Source organism: Natrix helvetica, assembly GCF_964273705.1.
Source record: "Natrix helvetica genome assembly, chromosome: 15".
Taxonomy (NCBI): domain Eukaryota; kingdom Metazoa; phylum Chordata; class Lepidosauria; order Squamata; family Natricidae; genus Natrix; species Natrix helvetica.
In genome coordinates this window covers 7,054,759-7,073,433 of record NC_138565.1, presented here as the reverse complement: position 1 = coordinate 7,073,433, position 18,675 = coordinate 7,054,759, and the positions used below count along the sequence as shown (strand labels likewise).

The 18,675-nt window shown below is 46.5% G+C and overlaps 1 protein-coding gene across 1 annotated transcript in view; it reads left to right on the top strand.

The window, feature by feature from the left end:
* The first annotated feature begins 1,076 nt into the window (after positions 1 to 1,076).
* Positions 1,077 to 18,675, top strand: part of STRBP (spermatid perinuclear RNA binding protein) — a 79,508-nt gene continuing 61,909 nt past the window's right edge. Inside the window, exon 1 of the mRNA XM_081967681.1 lies at positions 1,077 to 1,200. The gene's annotated coding sequence lies outside the window, so the exon portion shown is untranslated. The remainder of the gene's footprint in view (positions 1,201 to 18,675) is intronic.

Sequence of the window (18,675 nt, the reverse complement as noted above, 5' to 3'; positions counted from 1 at the left end):
AACCCTTTAGGAAAAAAATCTTTCGGGGTGTTCAAACTTGACAGCTTTAAGACTTGTAGACTTCAACTCCCAGAATTCCTCCTCTCGCTCTTCCTCTTGATGATGTGCGGACGGGAGGGGGGGAGGGAGCTAGAACCGGTTCTAAACGGCACTGTAGATTTGTGGAACCTGTTTTATAGAAGAGGTTAGAACTGGCAGGAACCCATTACGCTTAGGTTGAAGGCGGCGTAGTTCTAAATTGTCTAAGCCTAAAATTGCAAGGCCGGTGGCATAAGGGATTCGGTTACCAGCAGAGGAGTGGAGGACTCTTCTCGTGAAATATTTGTTCAATCGCTCTCTTCCTTTTTAAAATATTTTATTTATTTTTTGCTTTGATCACCGCCATTGTTTTTGCAACCATGCAATGCACAGGGTTTTGCATTGCATTGCATTGCATTGAAGTCCTCACCTGCTGACCCATTTCTTTGACTTTGCTGCTACCTTCCCTTTTTTCCCGCCTCCCTTTCTTTCTCTCCCCCCCTCAACCTCTGCTTTCTCCTCTTTGCTCCGCCCCCCGTCGCCCCCTTTTTCAATTTGCACCTTTCTCCTTTAAGGGGGGCTTGGCGTGGAAGGAAATCTACCCCCCTTACGCACTTTGCGCAGGAAAAGCAGGGCGCGTAAGGGGCGGCTTCCCCGCAGGTGCGGCCCGATTCTGAAGCCAGGTTTGCGTCTTTTGCGTAGGAAAAGGGAGGGGGGGCTGGATGGGAACTTGGGAAGGAAGCCCCCCCGCTCCCCGCCGCGTCCCCGCGACCCTCCCCTCACGTTGGAGAAAAGGGGGAGAAAGGAAAAAGAAGGGCACGCCGCCTGCGCAGCGCCTCAGAAGGAGAAGGTAAGCGAGAGAGCGGCTGAGGCGGCCCCGCGCTACGCAGGTTGCGTAAGCCGGCCCAGGTAGCCGAGCGACGGGCGAGCTTACGCCGGTGGCGTAAGGCGGCTCCACTGCTCAGGTGCGGGGCAAGGCGAGAGAGAAGGGGAGGGGCGGGCTTAGCGTTGCCGCGGCAACCCTGGCCCGGACCCAGCCAATGGGGGCGCCGGGCGCCGTCACGTGGCCCAGGAGCCCCCTAAGCTTGCTTGCTCGCTCGCTGCGGCGCTTTGCAAAGAGTCGGACGGAGCCGGGACGGGGCCGTAGAAGCGGACGGGGACCTTTTCCCGCGGGGGAAGCGGGTAGGACAGGGGGGGTTTGCAAGGCGGGGGAGGGGTCGAAGGGGTTTGGGGAGGGGTCGGGGAAAGGAGGGGAGGGGAAAGGAGGGGAGGGGAAAGGAGGGGAGGGAGGCGTGCAAGATGGAAGGGGGTGGTGCAATGCGAGGCGAGCGGGGAAAAGGGACTCGATCCCCCTGGAAGGAGATGGGGGGGTGGAGGAAGAGATGCAGCGGGAGGAAGAGGAGGAGGAAGGCCAGCTGTGGCTCTTGCAAAAGGCTTCCAACCTGGCGCCCTCCAGGGACCCTTCAGAGTTCCCATTCCCATAATCCCCAGCCAGCACCCCCTCCCTCCCTCCTCCCTCCCTTCTCCTCTCTCCCCCCCCCTCCCTCAACCAAGCTGCAGCTGGCTTTGAGTGGGAAGGGGCATCTGGAGATGCTCCAGGGTCGGGAGGTGGAAGGGGGAGGGAGAGGGGACTTTGGGGAGAGGGGACCCCTACCCACACACACCGCTTGGGCAGAGAGGGAAGGCTTTGACTCCCCCTGGCAATGCAAACCCCCCCCTCTCCCCCATGGGAGAAGATTGCAAGCTGGCAAGAGGAAAGTCCTTCCCCCAGGGGGATGGGCATTGGTGGGTCTTTGAGGGGTGGGTGGGTGGGTGGGCAAAGGCTCACCTTGCTCACCTGGGAGGCAGGTTTGAAAGCAGATGCAGGTGGGGAAGAGGAGAAGGGAGGGAGAGAAGCAGCAGAGAAAGAGCATCCCTCAAGGAAGGGTGCATTGAGGGAAAAGTGGTAGGGGGCAAAGGGGCTTGGAAAGACCCCAGAAGAGGTTGGACCTAGGACAAGGGCAGGACTATTGGGGGGTGGGTGGGCTACCCTCAGAGGGTGCTGGGTGTCGTTCCCCTTCCCCCTTTGAAAGAACAGGGGGAAGAGGCACCTTCCAGTGGAGAGAGGGAGCATTGGAAGTTGGGTTAGGGTCTGCAATGGGATGAGTGTGGGGGGGGTCAGATGTGCTTGAGAGATCCAAGGCCTGTGTATAGGAGAGAACCAGGTTCTTGCTCCGACACGGAGCCCTTGAGTAGGGAGGGTGGGATTCGCTCTGTGCCGGGGTCCAGATTCTCAAGAGCTCTGAATTCGTTGCCCCGCTGGAGAGAAAAATTGGGGAATGTTCCTGCGTGGCCTTCTGGATTCTTTCCGGAGGGCTTGAAATGCAGCGGTGACGGGAAACGTCCCAAGAAGTTGCTTTAATTTCCGTTTACGGGGTATTAAAACGAGGGTCTTCCTTTCAGGGGGGGGGGCAACTTTTCTTTCCCAACACGGAAGCCAGCTGGTGTGCCTTTTCACAGCTGCATTAACCTGGTGGGAGGGGGTGGGTGGGAGAGTGGAGAAGTCACCCCCCCTTGAGTTCTCCGTCAAATGATATCTCTGTCCATTATATCTTTAATCTGATTTAATCTCAATCTAAGAGAGAGAGAGAGAGAGCTCTGACGCATGGAGTCCCTTGGCACGGGACGTTTTTCCGGGGGCCGAATCATGTAGTTGCGGGGTGGGTGTTTGTTTTGACTTGGGACGGTAACGATAAGCATCTCACGATATCGAGAGTCGCAAGCGCCGGTGGCGGGGATGAAGGCCGCGTTGTAAAGGCTGCGTTGGCCTTGAGGCACGTTGGCAAGGTTTATGGGTCACTTGTGGGGCGAGGCGTCGGGGTTGCAGTGGGTCTGGAGAAGCCCCCCCCCCCCCGGAATTTGGGCTCGGTCCCTCTTTGGTAGATTACTCAAGGCTGGCGTTGTAAGATGCTCTTTGCGTGATGTCTTGTGGGGGGGGGGGAAAGGTAAAGGTTCCCCTTGCACGGAAGTCGTTCCTGACTCTAGGGGGCAGTGCTCATCTCCCTTTCATAGCCGAAGAGCCAGCGCTGTCCGAAGACGTCTCCGTGGTCATGTGGCCGGCAAGACTCAACGCCGAAGACGCACGGAACGCTGTTCCCTTCCCACCAAAGGTGGTTCCTATTTTCCTACTTGCATTTTTACATACTTTCGAACTGCTAGGTTGACAGAAGCTGGGACAAGTAACGGGAGCTCACTCCGTTACGCGGCGCTAGGGACTCGAACTGCCGACCTTTCTGATCGACAAGCTCAGCGTCTTAGTTGCTGAGCCACCGCGTCCCTCTACCTCTTTCAAAACGTGTGTGCAAATTTTCTCCCCTTCCATTGAGGCACGATGGCACCATCTTGTTGTCTCTTGCCCGGACCTTAAAAAGGAACCCTCTGGCTGGCACACAACATGTAGTCCTCGCTTTGTGACCGTTCGTTTAGGGAACCCTTCGGAGTTACGACGACACCAGGGGGAAAAAAAGTGATTTAGGGCTGTTTCACAAGTTGCGGGCCACATGGTCAAAATTCAGGCGTTTGGTGTACTGATTCATACTTACGACGGCGTCATCGTCCTGGGATGATGTGATCTCCATTTGCAATCCTAACAGTGCTTTTTTCAGGAGGAAACTGGACTTCTTTCTTGGTTGTTTTTTTTCTTTTGAAGACGTTTCGCTTCTCATCCAAGAAGCTTCTTCAGCTCTGACTGGATCATGGTGGGGAATGGAAGGATTGATGCTCCTTGCAGACAGCTGGTCCTTTGCATCCTTTGAGAGGGTCGTTGAGGCCACTTGGGGGTTTATTTGTGTCTTCTTTGAAGACATTTTGCTTCTCATCCCAGAAGCTTCTTCAGCTCTGACTGGGTGATGGTGGGGAATGGAAGGATTGATGCTCCTTGCAGACAGCTGGTCCTTTGCATCCTTTTAGAGGGTCATTGAGGCCACTTGGAGGCTTCTCTATGTCCTCAGGGTCAACTGATTGATGCAAATGGTTCCTGTAGTCTGCATTTTCCCCCCTCTGGAGATCCATTCCTCCTCCCACCCCATCCCAAGGGTGTCCATCCCAAATTGTGTAGCTAAACACCTGTAGAGATTCTCAGTCCTCCATTGAAAAAGCACCTTTAAAACAACCTGAATGACCAAGAATCTCTACATAATCTCCATTTGTCATTTTCCAGTCGACCTCCGACAAGCAGAGTCGCAAATTCACTCCGCAGCTGCATGATTCGCATAAACAGCTGCTGCGATTCGCTTAACGACGGTGGCAGGAAGAACCCCCCCAAAATGGCACGACGGGGGCACGGACCCCCTTAAGAACTGTCTTGCTTAGCCAGGGAAATTTGGGGCACCGAGATAGTCCTAGATGGAGGATAATTGCAAGCCTTCCAATTTTGTTTCGGCTTCTGTTCACCCACCCACTATAAATACACCCATATTTTGCCTCTGGCTTTAACCTTAAAAAGTGGGGCGCGGTGGCTCCGTGGCGAAGACGGTGAGCTTGTCAATCAGAAGGTCGGCAGTTCGGCGGTTCGAATCCCTAGCGCCGCGTAACGGAGTGAGCTCCCGTGACTTTGTCCCAGCAGTTCGAAAGCACGTCAAAAATGCAAGTAGAAAAATAGGAACCACCTTTGGTGGGAAGGGAACAGCGTTCTGTGCGCCTTCGGCGTTGAGTCACGCCGGCCACATGACCACGGAGACGTCTCCGGACAGCGCTGGCTCTTCAGCTTTGAAATGGAGATGAGCACTGCCCCCTACAGTCGGGAATGACTTCTGTGCAAGGGGAATCTTTTCCATTAACCTTAAAACATTTACCCAAGAGTTGAAATGGACAATGAGACAGAAGCAGTAGAATGAATACCTGTGAGTCCTGGCATGTTAGAGGGGCGTAATGTAGTAAAAATGCACCAAAATACATGCAATTTTTACAGACGGGGTGAGTTATCCCTGATCAGGAAGGTCAAAGTATAGTCAAACTAAGAAGAAGGGGTCAAATTATTCTCCAAAGCACCAGAGGGCAGGAGAAGAAACAATGAATGGAAGGTGATCAAGGAGAGAAGCCACCTGGAATTAGGGAGAAACTTCCAAACAGGGAGGACAATTAACCAGTAGAACAGCTTGCCACTGGAAATCTTGCAGCTCCATCACTGGAGGTTTTTAAGAAGAGACTGGATAGACACTTACTTGTCTGAGATTGTATAGGTTCTCCTGCTTGAGCAGGGGGCTGGACTAGAAGACCTCCAAGGTCCCTTCCAGCTCTATTCTATTTAGTTTGCTTAGAGTACACCAAACAGCTAATGGGTGACTTCTGCTTATGTCCTAGAGGTGGATTGAATGCTGTTAATATTTTTTAGCGGGACGGGTCTGTGAAATTGGTGTAGGTTTTTCCAGCTTAACTAAGTCAGGCCCATAAAACTGTCCGCTCGATATATAATTCATTCTCCTTGGAGTATCAGATGTCAACCATATGCAAATTGCATTAAAAATGTCGCTTCGTTTCACCTGGACGGCTTTACCAGCTGCGGCAGGAAAGACTGTTTCTGATTTTAATTTATTTTTTTAAAGCAGATGTACAAATACTTACCTTGTGTCGTTGTTTGAAAAAATGTTTTATGTAGATGATCTCTTACATTAAGTACTGGTGGTTTTTTTTTTCTTAAAATGTTTCTTGGAAAGTAGCTTTCTCTAGCAGGAATATTATAACTCGGTGCAAGATGCTTAGGTGTTTTGTCTGACAGTGGGATGCACTTTGCATATGCTCAGAGGCTCTGTTGCAGAGTTCAATAGGAGCATATACTGTATTCCATGGATCTCATTTGCTAAGAATTAAATCCATGAATATAAATAATAAAGCAAGTCTAGATAAAAACGTGCATATAGTCAAGTCGATGGTTTTCCCAGTTGCAATGGATGGCTGTGAAGGTTGGACCATAAGGAAGGCTGAGCGCCAAAGAATGGAGGCCTTTGAAAACTGGTGCTGGAGAAGACTCCTGCATTGAGTCCCTTGGACTGCAAGGAGATCCAACCGGTCAGCCCTAGAGGAGATCAACCCTAGCTGCTCTTTAGAAGGCCAGATCCTGAAGGGGAAACTCAAAGACTTTGGCCATCTAATGAGGACTCCCTGGAGAAGAGCCTCATGCTGGGAATGATGGAGGGCAAAAGAAGAAGAAGGGGACGGCCGAGAAGGAGGTGGCTGGATGGAGTCCCCAAAGCAGCCGGCGTGAGCCTAAATGGACTCCAGGGGATGGTAGAGGACAGCAAGGCCTGGAGGAATGTTGTCCATGGGGTCGGGATGGGTCGGACATGACTTTGCAACTAACAACAACCACAAGCTGAAAAGAACAAGGAACGAGAAGGCTGGATTATAGGTAACTTTTGACGTAGTCATGGCTATTCTGTAAAATGGGCCCATTTCTCATCGAGGGAAGAGAAAACGAATCAATTCCGTTTAATACCTTCCCACCCCCCCCTCTGTTCAGTCATGCCCCAAAGATTGCCTGGCGAGCCGTTTCCTTAGCCAGGTTTTTCAGGGGTTGGTTTGCCATTGCCTCCTTCCTGGGGCTGCGAGAAAGCGACTGGCCCAAGGCCACTCAGCTGGCTTCGTGCGCAAGGAAGAGCTAGAACTCCCAATCTCCCAGTTTCTAGCCTGGTGCCTTAACCAAACCCAGTAAAATCTTGGAATTCCACTCCTACGCAAACATAGGTTTGGGATGATTAAACTTGCTCACCTACAGGACGTAACCATAACCTTCTATTGTACTTCTCTTTATCTTTCAACTACATTTACTGTGCCGAGATTTCACTTACCTGATGGTTCAGAACAGAATAACAAGAGTCGAAAGGGACCTTGGAGGTCTTCTAGTCCATCCCCTGCTTAGGCAGGGAACCCGATATTATTTCAGACAAATGGCTATCCAACATTTTATTTAAAACTCCCAGTGTTGGAGCATTCACAACTTCTGGAGGCAAGTTGTCCCACTGATGAATTGTTCTCACTGTTAGGAAATTTCTCCTTAATTCTAAGTTGTTTCTTTCCTTGATTAGTTTCCACTCATTGCTTCTTGTTCTACATTCAGGTGCCTTGGAGAATAGCTTGAGTCCCTCTTCTTTGGGGCAGCCCCTTATTGGAACATTGCTATTATATCTCCCCTAGTCCTTCTTTTCATTTAACTAGACCTACCCAGTTGTAGCAACTGTTCCTTTATATGTTTGAGCCTCCAGTTGCATAGAATAGAATGGAATGGAATGGAATAGAATAGAATAGAGAATAACAGAGTTGGAAGGGACCTTGGAGGTCTTCTAGTCCAACCCCCTGCCTAGGCAGGAAACCCTACAGCATTTCAGACAAACGGTTCTCCAACATCTTCTTAAAAACTTCTGGAGACACTGATTAATTGTTCTCACTGTCAGGAAATTATATCCTTAGTTCTAAGTTGCTTCTCTCCTTGGTTAGTTTCCACCCATTGCTTCTTGTCCTGCCCTCAGGTGCTTTGGAGAATAGCTTGTCTCCCTCTTCTTTGGGGCAACCCCTGAGATATTGGAAGACTGCTATCATGTCTCCCCTGGTCCTTCTTTTCATTAAACTAGACCTACCCAGTTCCTGCAACCGTTCTTCATATGTTTTAGCCTCCAGTCCCCTAATCCTCTTTGTTGCTCTTCTCTGCACTCTTTCTAGAGTCTCCGCATCTTTTCTACATCGTGGCGACCAGAACTGAATGCAGGATTCCAAGTGTGGCCTTACCAAGGCATTATAAAGTGGCATTAACACTTCACGTGATCTTGATTCTCTCCCCCTGTTGATGCAGCCTAGAACTGTGTTGGCTTTTGGGGCAGCTGGTGCACACTGGTTCCTAGCTTCCTTCTCTTTGAAATTCAGGGTGGGCTCTCCTCTCAGGAACTTGGGGAAGGGTTTTTTTGTTTTTTGTTTTTAGTGAAGGAGGTGAGTGACCAAAAACAGCTATTGTGAGTCTCAAACGAGTTGTTTCGTTTTGCAAAGGCAGAAGGTCGAACTGCCAAGAGCGTAAGGATGAGTTTGTGCGTTTTGGTTCTCCGAAAGTTACTTCGATGGGTGGGTTGCGGTGTGCACACTGGCCTGGGCTTTGGGGAAGCGGGAGGTCGGTCCCCTTAAAAGGGAGAAGGCTTTGATCTTGTGTGGGTCGCGCAAACCTATCCAACCTCAATGCACCATGCCGGAGGACGGATCTGCAGAGCGTAGAAAGGAATAACTCTCATTTTTTTAATATAGGAATTAAGCATCGAAAAAACGATCCAAGGACACATTTTCCCATTCTGTGTCCTGGAAAAACACAGGAACAAAATTATCTGTTTCTCCTTGGGCTGTGATGGTTTGTGGCAAGCCGTTGAACCTGTCCCTGGTTGTTGTTTTTCCCACGGGACAGCAGGAGCAGGGAAAAGTATTTCGTAACTCCCGTTGGAACTGGTTTTCCCTGAATATACCTGCCAATGGTTTGCGTGCCTGCACCTGGGATCCTTGAGCCTTTCTCTTTTGCTGCAGAATTGCTGGCAAGCTTAAAGGGCTACACAGAATTCTTCTCTCTCTCTCTCTCTCTCTCTCTTTTTTTTTTTTTTCTTCTTCTGCTGCTCTCTGGGAGGAGGGAGAAAACATCAATTATTAATTAATGGGATTGATGAATACATTAATTATATCGTGCAGGCTGTCAACAATTAACTTTTTTTGGGGGGGGGTAATGTCTGGGAGGGGATCTTGGCGTCTGCTGAGTTAAGAAGCTCGGTGCAGGAAAACACCCATCTGCTGCTTCTGTATTTTTGATGAGACAGGAAAGGAGGAGGATTTGCGGTCTTTCTCTCTCTCTCTCTCCCTCTCTCTCTCTCTCTTTCTTTCTTTTGACTGGCACATGGGCAAATCCTTCAGATATTGGCTACGGGAAATAACAGCTCTTGACTACCGTGTTTCCCCCCAAAATAAAACTGGGTCTTATTTTAATTTTTGCTCCAAAAATTGATTAGGGCTGATTTTCTGGTTAGGGCTGATTTTCGAGGAAATATGGTACTAAATTCATCCATCTGGCTGACATCCTTAACTGGGGCTTATTTTTGGGGGTTCAGCTTTTATTTAGATAGATAGATAGATAGATAGATAGATAGATAGATAGATAGATAGATAGATAGATAGATAGATATAGATGATGATAGATAGATAGATAGATAGATAGATAGATAGATAGATAGATAGATAGATAGATAGATAGATAATGTCACAGGTTTGATTCTCAGTAAGGATATGGCTAGCTGATGAGAGCTAAATAGCTTGAAATAGATCTATACTAGTCTTCCTTTATTTATTTATCAGCACAAATGCAACATATATATGTATGTATGCATGCATGCATGCATGCATACATACATACATATATACAATACATACATATTGTGTTGCATTTTTGCTGATAAATAAAGGAAGGGAGACTAGCATAGATCTATTTCAAGCTATTTAGCTCTCATCAGCTAGACATACCCTTACTGGGATTCGAACGGGCTGTTTTTGCATGTTAGGCAGTTATATTAAACTCTAAACCTCCTTTAAAAGGGAAGCAGTATGCTCCTTCCCATATTTGGGCATACCAGGTGCTTTGACAAAACACTTTATATACGTACATACAATTTTTATGAAACATATCTCAACATTAAAAAAAAACAACCACACAATTCCACTCATTGCAGCGTTTCCACATTGATATCACTCGTATTAACATAGTTTCTAATTATATAGATTGCTATTGTACGTATTATATAGTCGTTTAAGTTATAACAATATTTACACATGTATACAGTACTCTCTCCTTTTAATATAAATCATACATATTCCCTGTACAGTAACTTTAAGTCTATCTTCCAGCCAATTGTGCCATATATTCCAGATTTCACAAGGTTCCGATTCTTCTCTATCCTTTAATTCCACGGCTAACCTATCCATCTCTGCACACTCAAGTACCTTTCTTATTATCATTAGATTCGGTTTCCAATTTTGAGCAGTTCCAAGTTGCTTCACTCCTTGATTAGTTTCCATCTGTTATTTCTTGTCCTGCCCTCTGGTGCTTTGGAGGATAAGTTGGCAACCCCCTTCTTGGTGGCAGCCCCACAAACATTGAAATAATGTTATCCTGTCCCCCCTAGTCCTCCTTCTCTCTAGACAGCCCATACCCAAGTCCTGCAACTGCTTTTCTATTCCTTTCTCTATCTTCCCTTTCCGGCAATAACCGTAAAAATTGGCTCGTGTACTATTGGACTGGCGTATCTTGGCATCTTTGCCGATGGGATGTGAGGTGTTCTATCTGCGTCTGAAGCAAGGACTTTAGGAGAACATCAAATAGTTGACATCTTGATGAGCCAAGAGGTGAGTTTACACTGGCTTAAAATATCAGCGTGTCGCCTGACCTTCACTTGGGTGGATTTGGACAACTGTGCCTCGTCAGGAAATGTCACAAGCAATGGAGATGCTGTTTGTCCCTTCCTTGAAAGTTTTCAGGATCTCCCCCAGGCCTTGCGTGGACCTTTTCTCTTCTCCAAGGAGAACAATGGCAGAGTTAGCTCAGGACAATTTTCTTCCTCTCCTCGGCTGCTTGGATGCCGTGTGCCAGATTTTGAAAAACGCAATTCTTTTTATAGCAGAGATGCTTTCAAAAGCACCCACACATTTCTCTCTCCTCCCCCCCCCGCCCCCCCAGCCCCAAACCTGCTGTAGAACTAACTGTGCTAGGAGGTGAGGAGAATGGGGAGAAGGAAGGGATGCTGGAAAGGGCCAGCGAGGAAGTCCCTTAGTTAAAACTTTTCCAAACTTGAGAGCAAGTAGGTGGGTTGTGGGTCTCTGGGAGACATTCCTCCCCACCCACCCTATCCCACCCCCCCCCCACTCTGGCCTGTTTGGCTCTTGCAGGGACTTTTAGAATAGGACAGAATAAGAGAGTTGGAAGGGACCTTGGAGGTCGTCTAGTCCAACCCCCTGCTTTGGTAGGAAACCCTACACCATTTCAGACAAATGCATATCTAATCTCTTCTTAAAAACTTCCAGTGTTGGGGCATTCACAACTTCTGGAGGCAAATTTAACATGTAGGATCCACCGTGGCTAGGTTCTGAAAGAAAAGAAAAAGCAGTAAATTCTGCTCTCTTTTTACAAATTTATTTCTCTTTCTCTCTCTCTCTCTCTCTCTCTCTCTCTCTCTCTCTCTCTCTCTCTCTCTCTCTCATCTCTCTCTCTCATCTCTCTATCACTCATCTATATCATTATCATCTATCTCTGTCTGTCTATCAATCATCTCATCTCTCATCTATATTGTTCTCTATCATCTATTTATCTGTCTATCATCTCATCTCATCTCTCATTATCATTATCATTATCATTTATATATCTATCTATATCGTTCTCTCTATCATCTATCTACCTACCTACCTATCTATTTATCTATATCATCTCATATTCTCTATCATCCATCCATCTATCCATCCACCCACCTATCTATCTTTATCTATCTATCTATCATCCATCTATCTATCTATCTATCTATCTATCTATCTATCTATCTATCTATCATCTATCTATTTACCTAGCTAGCTACCTACTTACCTACCTACCTACCTACCTACCTACCTATCTATTTATCTATCTATATCATCTCATATTCTCTATCATCCATCTATCCATCCACCCATCTATCATCTATCTATCTATCTATCTATCTATCTATCTATCTATCTATCTATCTATCTATCTATTATCTACCTACCTACCTACCTACCTACCTACCTACCTACCTACCTACCTACTTACCTATCTATCTATCTATTTATCTATATCATCTCATATTCTCTATCATCCATCTATCCATCCATCCATCCATCCATCCATCCATCTATCTATCTATATCTCTATATCTCTATATCTCTATATCAACTATTTATATCTATCTACTGTATATGTATGTGTGCACCTTAAAGCCACAGGACATGAAATTAATTTTGAAGGAACCAAAGTAATCTTCAAAACTGAACACTTCAACAAGAGAATAATTATGGAAGCTATCAAAATAGGGTTAGAGTTAATTAAGAGAAACACACCCCCCCACACACAACATGAATAAACATGACGATACCTCCCGCCTACCAGACATCTGGAAACCAGCCCTAGTCAACAAACAAGCCCCACCCACCACCCAGGCCGTTACAACACAAAACAGCAACGGACACACAGCCAGCACCAATCTACCAATCATGATACAAGCACACAGCCAATCAATCCACTTACTGAAACAAAGCCAGTACTCCACCCCCCCCCCAAAGATTTATAGAAAGACGGCAGCTCGGACCACGCTTTAAGCCGAAAAAACCAGCCTGAAGATGGCGAGTGAGACCTCGCCGAAACTTTGCCAAGACAATCTCAATCTTGCACGGGAAAAGACCCGAATACAACAAGACCAGCATATATATATACATACATACATACATACATACATACATACATACATACATACATATATATATATATATATATATATATATAATCTTTGTGGACTTCAACTCCCAGATGTGGCATTCTGGGAGTTGAAACCCACAAGGCTTAAAAGTTGGACACCCCTGCACTAGTAATGTTTGATGTCCGCTTGGTGTGATGATTGAACTCAATCCTTTCAGGTTCTCAGCCGCAGTTTACGACTTAGCACACCTGCAAGTGAAGGGTTTAACGATGCATTCAGCAAACCCTAATTAAACCGTGCTTCAGGTGATGTGGGAGCCTAATGGATACACGGGGAACGGTTTTAACTTTGCACCAGAGAATTTCTGGGTTTGTAATGTAGTATCTTGGCTGTTTGGCTTCATTCCTTGCGTTCGTGTATCCCTGTGACCACAAAGCTCTGGTCGCCTTAGTTTCCACACATCCAAAGTGCTTCTCAGCCCTACTAAGAGTGCGCTGTTGCAACTCGGTGCATGTAGTACATGACTTCCTGTGGTGGGCCACCAACGGCCAGTGGAGCTGGCAGCAGATTCGGAGAGTGAGGAGGTTGGGGAGGAGCATAGGCCAGTCCTGGAGTCTGGGGAAGGCTCTGATGAGGGCTCTGTGTCGGAGGCAGAGAGGGGGTCGAGGCCGTCTGACAGTTATCAGCTGCCTTCGGAGTCAGACATCAGTGAGGCAGAAGAACAGCTGGAGCCTGTTCCCAGTGTGAGCATGCGCAGAGCCACCAGACGAAGGGAAGAGCTAAAGAACAGGGGTCGACTTGGGAGGAAGGCCACAGGTGGACAATGAATGGCCCCTCCAGAGGAAACAAAAGAGGAGCGAAAGGGGAGTGGAGTTTGCAGGAGACAATTAGTTCACTTAATTGGTTGGTGACTCTCAGAGACTCCTTGCCAACTTTTGCAGACATCAGCCTGGCAGATAAGGTCTGTGACTGTAAATCCTCCCTCGAAAGACTTTGCTGGATGTGAAGGAGCAGAATTCACAGTCAATTAATAAAAGGGGTTTTTGTCGGGACCAGGAGTTTGCTTCAGGCTCCCGGGAAGCCTTGCTCAGAACACTTCCATTCAAAACTTGGCAGGAATCGATTAATGGTGAACCTTACATTGCCCAAACATCAGTGTTCCAATATTTTGAGGGGCTGCCACAGAGAGGAGCGGGGGGGTCAAGCTGTTTTCCAAAGGGCCTGAAGGCCAGACAAGGAAGAACGGATGGAAACTGACCAAGGAGAGATTCAACCTGGAAATGAGGAGGAATTTTCTGACAGTGAGAGCAATCCACCCATGGAGCAGAAGTTGCCTTCAGACGTTGTGGCAGCTTCATCCTTGGAAGCTTTCAAGAAGAGACTGGACTGCCATCTGTCCGAAATGGTGTAGGGTCTCCTGCTTGGGCCTGGTGATTGGATTAGATGACCTACAAGGTCCCTTCCAACTCTGTTAAGCTGTTTAAAGATTATTGCTTTACCGACTGGCTACTTCGGGTCTACAACATATTACCTTGGCCAACTTTCCGCAGGATAACTTCGCGGGACAAGAATTACACTTAAATCGAAGAAATGGTGGACTTTATTTTAATCTGGTCTCACCCTGCCTCTCTTCTACATTTCCTTTTTTTTCATTTGTTCCTCAGCTTTCTCCAACAACTTATGTTTTGCTTTCCCTCTTTGGCTGCCTTCCTTTGAGGTTCACGCAAAGCCGTTCTTGGATCTCCTTCTTGCTGTCTCTCTCCATGTCCTTCTCGTGAGGGATCCAAGTCTGTGCCATCCAAGTTCCCCTTGCTGGAGAAGGGGGCCTTGGAACAGAGCCCCCCCCCTCCACGTTTCTCTCCTGGATTTTTTTTCCTTGAAGCACATCCAGGAAAAAGCATATTCAGAGGCAAGGTTTTTTTTTTTTTTTCGCAGTAATAGCAGTAACTTTACGCCTTGAAAAAAAAAGGGACAACAATCACTTTAAAAGAAAAAGTTTTGAATCGAGTTTGGATTTTGCCTTTCTTATTAAGCAAAGTCACAAGGAGGCACTGATCTCTCCTGACAGCTTCTTTTTTTTTCTTTTCCATATCACATTTGGGTAGCAAAGTCTTGTCCCAATGCTTTTAAGGAACATGGGGCTTCATAAATCCATGATGGAAGAGATGCCTTCACATTTTAGAAGAGAAGAGAGCTGGAGGGGACCTTGGAGGTCTTCTAGTCCAGCCCACTGCTCAAGCAGGAGAACCTGTACCATTTCAGGAAGGAAGGAAGAAAGTTGGAAGGGGCCTTGGAGGTCTTCTAGTCCAGCCCACTGCTCAAGCAGGAGAACCTGTACCATTTCAGGAAGGAAGGAAGAAAGTTGGAAGAGGCCTTGGAGGTCTTCTAGTCCAACCCCCTGGTTAAGCAGGAAACCCTACACCACTTCAGACAAATGATTATCTAATCTCTTCTTAAAAACTTCCAGTGTTGGAGCATTCACAATTTCTGGAGGCAAATTGTCCCACTGATGAATTGTTCTCACTGTTAGGAAATTTCTCCTTAATTATAAGTTGCTTCTCTCCTTGATTAGTTTCCACCCATTGCTTCTTGTTCTGCCCTTCAGTGCTTTGGAGAATAGCTTGACTCCCTCTTCTTTGGGGCAGCCCTTGAGATATTGGAAGACTGCTATTATGTCTTTCCTAGTCCTTCTTTTCATTAAACTAGACATACCCAATTCCTGCAACCGTTCTTCATATGTTTTAGCTTCCAGTCTCCTAATCCTCTTTGTTGCTCTTCTCTGCACTCTTTCTAGAATCTCCACATCTTTTCTACATCATGGCGACCAAAACTGGATGCCGTATTCCAAGTGTGGCATTATTACCAAGGCCTTATAAAGTGGTATTAACACTTCACGTGATCTTGATTCTGTCCCTCTGTTGATGCAGCCTAGAACTGTGTTGGCTTTTTGGGCAGCTGCTGCACACGGCTGGCTCCTATTTAAATGGTTGTCCACTAGGACTCCAAGATCCCTCTCCCAGTTACTCCTATTGAGTGAGGTACCACCTATACTGCACCTGTGCATTGGGGTTTTCTTGCCTAAATGTAGATCCTTCCTTTGAATTTCATTTGGTTAGATAGCGCCCAATGTTCAAGTCTGCCAAGATCCTCTCGTATCTTGAGCCTGTCTTCTGGAGTGTTGCCTATTCCTACCAGCTTGGCTTATCCCAAGAATGATTGGGCTGTGTCATCCTTAAATTCATTCCAGCATCCCTGGCTGGAAATCTGTTCTTCCCCCGAAAATCCAACGGCACCCTTCATTCATCTTCGTGAGTTTCCTTCTCTCAGATGTTGACCGTTAACAGCTCTTCAGTATGTGGGAGAAATGATTTACAGACGCCCTGCAAGGTTGTGGTTTTGGCCTGCTGAGTCATAAGAGAGGTTGAAGTCCTGGCCGCTGATTGACAAAATGCAAAATTTGGGTTGTTTTATGAGGCACTAAAGTCATCAAAGTCTTCCTGGCAGATCCCTCAAGATCCCTCAAGACGACATTCCTTCTGCTTGGAGAAATTTGCTCTAAGAAATTGCGTGATTTCTTAAAACGGGGTGGGACTGTGGAAAAAGAAAAACTTGTGCCATCTTTATGACTCCTTCACTTGCGTTTTCGATGCCGTGTTTTTACGATGCCGTTTAGAGGGAAAAATTGAGCTGTTCGTTCTTTGTATTGTGAGGACAGGCAAACCTTTCTCCCCAAAATAAATTCCACACTTCTGCCACAGTTACATGGAGTCCTTTCTCCCCCACCCCCAGAGGGATATGCAGCTCAGCTATTTCTTTTTTTTAAAAGTTGTTTTAATTTACTTTCCATTTTAAAAAAATATTAACATTTCATCTCTCTTTAAGCAGTGTGCCGTCTGGGTGCAAATATTTCTGTGCAGCATCCTTCCACAAATTATAAACCTTGAATAATGAAACCTTAGGTAACTCTTCATTTCCTTCATAACATATCTTCTAATAAAAATACAGTAATAACATTCAACATGATTATTCTCATCATACTCGTGTTTATCTGTTGCCATTTTATTCTTATCTCTTATCTCAATGTATTTTCTATTTTTGTTGTCGTCTTCCTGTATTTCCAACTTCAATTTTTATTCTCTAACCATTGGTAAAAGGCGTCCCATGTCATATCATATAATCAGTTTGCTCTTTCTTCTTAATTGCCAATGTTAGTCTATTCATTTCTGCACATCCTAATATTTTCCTGATCCCTTTCTCTTCAGTAGGAATCTCTTTCACTTTTCCAATATTGTGCAAATGTATTACTAGTTGCTGTTTCTGATGTTATTATAGTATATTTGGAGGTAAAAGTTAAATTCAAAACAGCCGAATCCTGAAGTTTTCTGTAATCTCCTTCGCCCTTAAAGTCAGAGCCTTCAGATCTAACAAGGGGCACAATAAATTTGCATTTTTTTGAAATTAAATAATTTAAGAATATGCTTTAATCCAGCTGAAGAACTAGTTTTTTTGTGCAACTTATTCTTTTTTTTCCAATTTGGAGGCAGGGCAGAATAAACTACCCTGTGTGTATTTAAATGTGTTTGCTTGACTATTTGTTGTTAGTTGCAAAGTCTTGTCCAACCCATCGCGTCCCCCCCCTCCAGGCCTTGCTGTCCTCTACCATCCTCTGGAGTCCATTTAAGCTCACACCGGCTGCTTCACTGACTCCATCCAGCCACCTCCTTCTCTGCCGTCCCCTTCTTCTTCTTTTGCCCTCCATCGTTCCCAGCATGAGGCTCGTCTCAAGGGAGTCCTTCCTTCTCATCAGTTGGCCAAAGTCTTTGAGTTTCCTCTTCAGGATCTGGCCTTCTAAAGACCAGTCAGAGTTGATCTCTAAGACTCTAAGTTGGATGGCCTTGCAGTCCAAGGGACTCAATGCAGGAGTCTTCTTCTCCAGCACCAGAGTCCAAAGGCCTCCATTCTTTGGCCCTCAGCCTTCCTTACGGTCCAACCTTCACAGTCATCCATTGCAACTGGGAAAACCACAGCCTTGACTAGACGCACTTTTGATTGGCGGGGTGATGTCTCTGCTGTCTAGATTTGCCATCGCTTTCCTCCCTAGGAGCAAACATCTTTATTGTGAGTTAAAACTTAGGATCTGGATTTTTAACTTATAGCTCCCTATGGAACTCAAGATTTCTATCCACACCCACCCACCCACCCCTTAAAATAAGAGTTATTTCTTGGTCACTGTTTCCATTTTGAGACGGTTTTGCTTACTGCCATCTGTCCCCTTTGAAGTTTTTAAAAACCTGTTCTGATGTTGACGGGAATCACTTTAAACCCTTCGGGGAAAAAAGATACGGATCGAACTTGCTTGCAAAACATAAACGAAGCTTTTCCTAGCGGCCAGCTCTCAAAGCATTCTGTCTCCTCCGCAGGGTTGTTGTCCATGGTGCTAACAGCACCCTGGCAAGGCATTTAAATCTTCTTTAAATATTGTTGCCGCCGTTGTGGAGCTGCGCGTGTCTGTATAGGCAACCGTTGCGTGGCTGCCGTAAATTATGCCGGAATAAGCATTTCCTGCAAGCCGTCCAGTGAATTTATAGCTTGTTGCAATCTGGGCCAGATTGGCCAAAGAACCCTATTGACTGCTCCCTTCCTCACTGTTTATTGGCAGCTGCAAATGAGGAGACTTGAGTTTTTCCTCTGGGCAATTTCTTTGCTGCCAAATGGAGATATCACGGTTGGTTAATTATTGGCCCCGGATGTTATGGGTGTAAGATGTGGTCCAGCGTTCTCTCACCGTCAGTGGACTCTCGCATTCCTTGATGGGCATCGGTGGGTGAACCGTGGTTATCTCGGGTCATCCGGTTGGCATTTTAGGAGGGCCCAGGTGATTTTGATTTGGGGAGGGAGGGAGGGAGGAAACGAAGGAGGAAGGAAGGAAAAGAAGGAGGTTGGGAGGGAAAGAAGGAAGGAAGGAAGGCAAAGACGGAGGGTGGGAGGGAAGGAAGGAAAAGGAGGGAGAGAGGGAAAGAAGGAGGTTGGGAAGGAAGGAAAAGGAGGAAGGAAGGAAAAGGGGGATGGAAAAAGAAGAAGGAAGGAGAAGGAGGGAGGAAGGAAAAGGAGAGCATAAGGAAGGAGGTTGGGAGGAAAGGAAGGAAACGGAGGAAGGAAGGAAAAGGGGGATGGAAAAGGAGGAAGAAAA